The 6,610-nt window shown below is 54.0% G+C and overlaps 2 pseudogenes; both read left to right on the top strand.

Moving 5' to 3' along the window:
- The first annotated feature begins 714 nt into the window (after window positions 1–714).
- LOC147731740 (5.8S ribosomal RNA) lies at window positions 715–868 on the top strand (annotated as a pseudogene).
- Window positions 869–1,327: 459 nt separating this feature from the next.
- Window positions 1,328–5,064, top strand: LOC147731739 (28S ribosomal RNA; annotated as a pseudogene).
- Window positions 5,065–6,610: the final 1,546 nt, after the last annotated feature.

Below are 6,610 nucleotides of genomic sequence, written 5' to 3'. Positions count from 1 at the left end.
CACACTGCTACTCATTACTACCAATTGGATGGCTAAGTGAGGTCCTCAGATCGGGCCTGCCGGGGTCGGCAATGGCCCTTGCAGAAGCAGCGGAAGGAGCATTAATGGCGGAGCAGCCCGAGCGATGAACTGCACCAGCCCGAAACCTTCAGCTGCCTCCCAGACGGAACACGTGCACACTGTACGCACAGGGCCCAGCCCGGCCCTTGTGCAGGCGGAGTGCTATGCGGCTGCATGGGGCACTTGGGTGAGGACCAGGAATCAGTGGGACCCAATCAACGCAGGCAGATGCTGTCCCTCCAGGAGAGGGCGAGGTATGCCCTCCTGAGTCAGAACCCACACTCACCCTGCACGACCCCTGTAGAGGGAGAAACCAATGGCAGTGTCTCCCGGGGCTAGAACCACTCCCCGAAGGCCCCGCCTGATACCCTGCTCAACCAAAGAGCAGCCCTTCTCGCGTGGCAGGGCAGTCTGCAAGTGGTGGGGCTTCCTGCTCCTGTCACTCCCGGAGCCCCCTCAACCACAGCTGGGGTGTGGGACTCCCGGGCCGAGCGCCTGGTATTGCTTTTCGAACAGTGCAGTCCGACTCCCAGAGGGGAAGCCTTGAATGGGGTGCCAGGTCATTCCACCGCGCAGAGGCAGATGGAAGGTGTCACCTTTCTCCCACCTCTCCTGTGCCCGCAAGTGGGCGAACATTTTGAAAAAGTTGCCTGTGACTCTTGGCGGTGGATCACTCTGCTCATGCATCGATAAAGAATGCAGTTAGCTGGCAGACCTAGTGTGAATTGCAGGACACATTGATCATCAACACTTCAAATGCACCTTGAAACCCTGGGTTCCTCCCGGGGCTATGCCTGTCAAAGGGTCGCTCATTCGTCAATGACCTCAGGGCATCCCCGAGACACAGCTGGGGCCATTGCAGGGTAGCTCCCATCCCTTCACCCCCGTAACAAGGTCAGACCTCCTCGATCGCCTGTGGCAGGATCCCTCACCCCGTCCTGTCACTGAGGTATGCCTAGCATTGCTTCCTGCCTCATCAGGGCACGGGCTAGCAACCGGTCTGCCTCAGGCTCATCCTGGGGCACCTGGCTATGTGCCACGTGTGGCTGTCAGTGGTGTCCCACGGCTCTCTGCACACACTGCCTTGCGTGTCCACCTCAATAGACAGCTTCCTGGGTAGGGTGAACTCCCATCCGTCGGGCCTGCGGGCCATCCGGGGAAAGAGGACGCGCTGCAATGACTCCGGCCCCTGCAGCTGAGGGGCTGGCGTTACCCGGCTCCCCCCATGCTTCGATGTCCGACTACAACCTCAAATCAGACGTGGCGACACACTGAATTTAAGCATATTACTAAGCAGAGGAAAAGAAACTAACTAGGATTCCCTCAGTAACGACAAGTGAAGAGGGAAAAGCCCAGCGCCAAATCCCCACCCAATGGTGAGCACGGGAAATGTGGCATACTAAAGAGTGACACCCTAGCGTCGCTCAGGGGGCCCTAGGCCTTCTGATCAAAGCTCACCCCGCAGATGATGTTAGGCCACTTGGGGCCCCCAGCGCACCGGGATTGGGTCTTCTCGGAGTTGGGTCGCTTGGGAATGCAGCCCAATGCTGGTGTTAAACTCCATCTAAGGCTACATATAGCCACGAGACCAATAGCCAACAAGTACAGTAAGGGAAAGCTGAAAAGAACTTTGAAAAGAGAGTTCAAGAGGGTTGTTAAACAGGCGAGAGGTAAGCGGGTGGGGTCCGTGCAGTCTGCCCGAATGGATTCAACAAGGCGGGAAGGTCAGTGGCTGGCTTCCCGGGGAGGGCAAACCTCTTGCCAAGACTCCGGCCCCTGCAGGCCAGGATCACCATTTCCCAGCCCCCTCCCCAATGTTTCAGTGTCCGACTAAGACCACAGATCAGACGTGGGCACCCGCTGAATTTGAGAATATTACTAAACAGAGGGAAAGAAACTAACCAGGATTCCCTCAGTATTAGCAAGTGAAGAGGAAAGAGCCTAGCGCCGAATCCCCATTTGCGGCAACTTGTACAGTAAGAAAATTTTTTAAATAACAACGAAGAGAGAGTTCAAGAGGGTGTGAAACAGTCAAGAGGTAAACAGGTGGGGTACATGCAGTCCACCCGGGGGATTCAACAGGCCAGGAAGGTTGGTGGTCCGGGAGGGCTGATCCCCTCCGTGGAACTGCTACCAGGCCCCGCAGGGTGCATTTCCTCTGCGGCGGTACACAGTGATGGCTCAGGGTCAGCTTGGAAGGCTTCGGGGTGGCAGGTGGCTCTCCACTCCAGCAGAGGGTATAACAGCTTCCCTGGCAACAGCTTTGCTGTGTCCGCAGGGCAGAGGGAAATTTGGCAGCCTCTGCACCTGCTCCTGGCAGCCCCTCAGAGCGTGCTGGATGTGGAAGGGTGGACAGTGCGCCCTGCTCCCAGTGCAACTGTCGACCGGGGCAGACTGTGCTCAGGGCGCCCCGACCACATTGTGACATCCGGCGTGAGTCCCACACTGGTCGCCAGGTGTCTGCCGCGATGCCACGTACCCACCCAACCTATCTTAAAACACAGACCAAGGAGTCCAACACATGCATGAGTCGGAGGCCATTGAGAAACCCTGTGGAGCAATGAAGGTGAGGTTCGGCACTCGCGGGCTGAGGTGGGATCCTGCCGCGAAGCAAGTGGCAGACTCGCCACCGGCCTGTCTCACCTGCGCCATCAGGGAGGGGGAGCATGAGCATGCGTAATGGGACCCGAAAGATGGTGAACTATGCCTGGGCAGGGTAAAGCCGGAGGAAACTGGTGGAAGTCCATAGCAGTCCTGAGGTGCAAAACGAATGTCTGATGTGGATATTGTCATGATCTGCCACGATCCACGTGAAGCGCCTACATGAGTAACCAAACTCGGATGTGCAGGATATTACAGCGCTTCGTCATGGACTACAAGTCCCATAATGCCTATGAGTGGGAAGAGCTAGGTGTTTACTTAGGTGGCCGGTTCACGGTCAGCAAACCGTACGTGATTTGCTACCCGAACTCGAGACTGGTCCTGAGCTTGTTTGGGTTTTTCCTGTTCATTTTTTCCGTTCAGCGGCTGCTGGACGTCCGAGTTACTTCAAGGTTGTAGCGTGTCTCGGCTGAGACACGCAAGGAGCAGTGACCTTTCTTGGATTGTTTGTCGGCAGGGGGTGGCTGCCGAGCGTGCACAGGACTCACTTGTGTTGCTGATTACACACGAGGCGGGTTGTTTGGAATCCAGGCTACGGATGCACGCATTTTCTGGCGGCTGCTGGAAACATTTCTTTTGGCGTTTTCAAGAGAACGGACAGCCAGTGATTTTGGCGATCTATTGGATTGAATAACTGGGAGTTCAGCTGTTCGTGAGTTCTAATGTACTTGGATGAGAAGTGCAAATACCTTAGTTTCATTTATCCGGATAAACATTTCATTTGCTTATGAACTTGGCTGTTAATGTTTGGAACTGTCATCGTTTTCACGAGGAAAAGACATATTTGTTCCACATCGGATTTGATGAGTCGGATATAACTTTGTTCAGCCTTGGATTTAATACTGGAACACAATTTTTTTAAGTTCAGCATTTGGAATGAACTAAGGGGATTTTTTTCAGTTAAAAAAGGGAAGGCTGGAAGGTATGCATGGTTCGGAAGAGTGGTAATTGCTGGGGGATGTTGTGAGACCTTCTGATTTGATTATTTCCTTGGTTTATGTATTACAGAAGTGGACGTTAGGGTAAAAGGTTATTATCCAACACCTACCACGAAAGAGGAGGAGAGCAGTCCACAGTTAGTTACCAGTGGTAGGTGGTGTTCTAGCGAGAATTGAATGAGCGTAGTCAGTGATTTCTTGTATGTAATCTTATATATGTTCTTCTTTTCTCGTTTCAGCCTCCCTTCCCGTTCCGGTCCCTTCCTCACCTTCTCCCTTGCCTGATTTCCTTTATGCTCTGTGTATTTATTACAATCGGAGTATAGGGCAATCTGGAGGTGGACCCCCTTTAAGCATCACCTGATCCTGAGGAAGCGAAACCGTGACAGATATAGGGGCGAAAGACTAATCGAACCATCTAGTAGCTGGTTACCTCAAAAGTGTTCCTCAGAATATCTGGCGCTCGGAACCCTCTGTATTATCTGGTAAAGCAAATGGTTAGAGGCTTTGGAGCTGAAACGATCTCAACATATTCTCAATCTCTAAATGGGTAAGAAGCCCGGCTCGCTGGTGTGGAGCTGAGCATGGAATGCGAGTACCTAGTGGGCCACTTTTGGTAAGCAGAATTGGCACTGCGGGATGAACTGAACACCAGGATAAGGCGCCCGATGACGATGCTCATCAGACCCCAGAAAAGGTGTTGGTTGATATAGACAGCAGGAAGGTGGCCACGGAAGTTGGAATCCACTCAGTAATGTGTAACAACTCACCTGCTGAATCAACTAGCCCTGAAAATGAATGGCGCTGGAGCACCAGGCCCATACTCAGCCTTTGTCGATGCTTAGAGCTGCGGGGCTAAGCTGCGACGAGTAGGAGGGCCACTGCAGTGCGCACTGAAGCCCTGGGTGGAGCTTCCCCAGGTACAGATCTTGGTGGTAGTAGCAAACATTCAAATGCGAACTTTGAAGGCTGAAGTGGAGAAGGTTTCCATGTGAACAGCAGTTGAACATGGGTCAGTCGCTCCTAAGAGATGGTCGAGCGCTGTTCAGAAGGGATGGGCAATGGCCTCCATTGCCCTTGGCTGATCGAATGGTAGGCGGGTTCAGCTCCCTGAACCTGGAGTTGTGGAGATGGGCGCCCTTCCGACATCCAGTGTGGTAACGCAAATAATCTCCGCGAAGCTGGCAGGAGCCCCGGGGGGGACTTCTCTTTTCTTTGTGAAGGGCAGGGTTCTTTGGGATGAGTTTGCCCCGAGACAAGGTCCTGAGTCTTTGAAAGCGTTGCGGTTCCGGCGGCAGCTGGTGAGATCCCAGTGGTCCTTGAAAATCCAAGGGAGATGGTGTAGATCTCGCACTGGGCCGTACCCATATACGCAGCAGGTCTCCAAGGTGAACAGTCTCTGGCATGTTGGAACAATGTAGGTAAGGGAAGCCAGCAAGTCAGAAGCGTAACTTTGGGATAAAGATTGGCTCTAAGGGCTGGGCTGGTCAGTCTGGGGCACGAAGTGGGGCTGGGCGTGTGCTGCGGCTGGAGGAGGCGCCATCCTCCGGGGCGAACAAAGCAAACACAAGAAAATGATGGACGGAGCACTCAAGTCACAGATCAGGGTTGAATCCATCATCGTTCTTAGCTCACTTCGCCACCCCAGTTCAGACCCAACCACATGCAAATCAGTCTTGACCTTATTCCTCATGGGAATAGTCCAGCCTGAACTGCCAAACCCGGTCTTCCCTGGACCAAAAACAAGCATCAAGCAATCAATCAATCAGGGAGCTTTTATTAAGTGTGTCACCCTTCAGGCGCTGGGAGTGGGGAGCAGCTCTATTCAATCAAAGAGCCAGGTCTTGAGGGTCTTTCTGAAGATGTGTAGGGTGGGGGCGCGCCTAATGCCGATTAGCAGCTCGTTCCAGGTCTTGGTCGTGATGTAGGAGAAGGTTCTTGCACCCGAAATTGCTGTGCGGATGCGCGGGGGTTCGGTGAGGTAGGCGGATCAGAGGTTCCCATTGGATACGTGGAAGGAGATTCTGCAGTTGAGATATTGGGGTCCGGTGTTGTGGAGGCATTTGTATCTTGAAGGTTACTCTTTTCTTGATGGGGAGCCAGTGGAGGTTACGCAGGTGCTGGGTGATGTGTTCGTGTTGGAGGATGACAAGGACGAGTCTGGCTGAGGTGTTCGGTATAAGGGCCGACTGGGAATCAAAACCGGTCATGGCAAAGTGCCTGGCTGGCCCCCCAGGGGTTTGGGGGTGCAGCCGAGCAGTTTGCCATCGCTGGTTTCGGCTGATTTTGTTACAGAGGCTTGTATCGCAGCTATGCTGCAAAAACTGCCCTGTAACAGAAACGGCCCCCCAGTGGCCCAAAACCAGACCACAACCTGGCGGCCCACCAGGGAAATGCCTGGTGCCTGCTAGAGCCAGTCGGCCCTGTTCTGTATGGTCTGGAGTTTGCAGAGCAGAGACTTGTTGATCCCGGCATAGAGGGCGTTTCCGTAGTCCAGTCTGCTTGTTATGAGTGTGTGGGTGACGGTCTTCCTTGATTCAGGGGACCATTTGAAGGTCTTCCGGAGAATGCAGAGGGTGTTAAAGCAGGTGGAGGCGACGGCATTGACCTGTCGGGTCACGGAGAGGGAGGATTTGAGTACGATGCCGAGGTTTTGGGCGTGGCCCGTGGGGGCGAGGGCTGTCGATGGCGGTGGCCCACCAGCAGTTGTCTTGTGCAGAGGCGGAGGGTCCGAAGACGAGGACCTCTGTCTTCTCCGAGTTCAGCTTCAGGCAGCTGCTGCTAATCCAGGATGCAACGTCCTTCATTTCTTCCTGTACGTAGAGTCTGGTGGTGATGGGATCCTTGGTGAGGGAGAGGATGAGCAGGGTGTTGTTGGCATAGGATACTATGCTAAGTCTGTGCTGTCTGACGATGGCGGTGAGGGGAGGCCATGTAGATGCTAAGGAGAA

The sequence above is a fragment of the Lissotriton vulgaris genome, chromosome 2_1, assembly GCF_964263255.1.
Source record: "Lissotriton vulgaris chromosome 2_1, aLisVul1.2, whole genome shotgun sequence".
In the NCBI taxonomy this organism is placed as follows: Eukaryota; Metazoa; Chordata; class Amphibia; order Caudata; family Salamandridae; genus Lissotriton; species Lissotriton vulgaris.
This window is presented reverse-complemented; position numbering and strand designations above follow the sequence as displayed.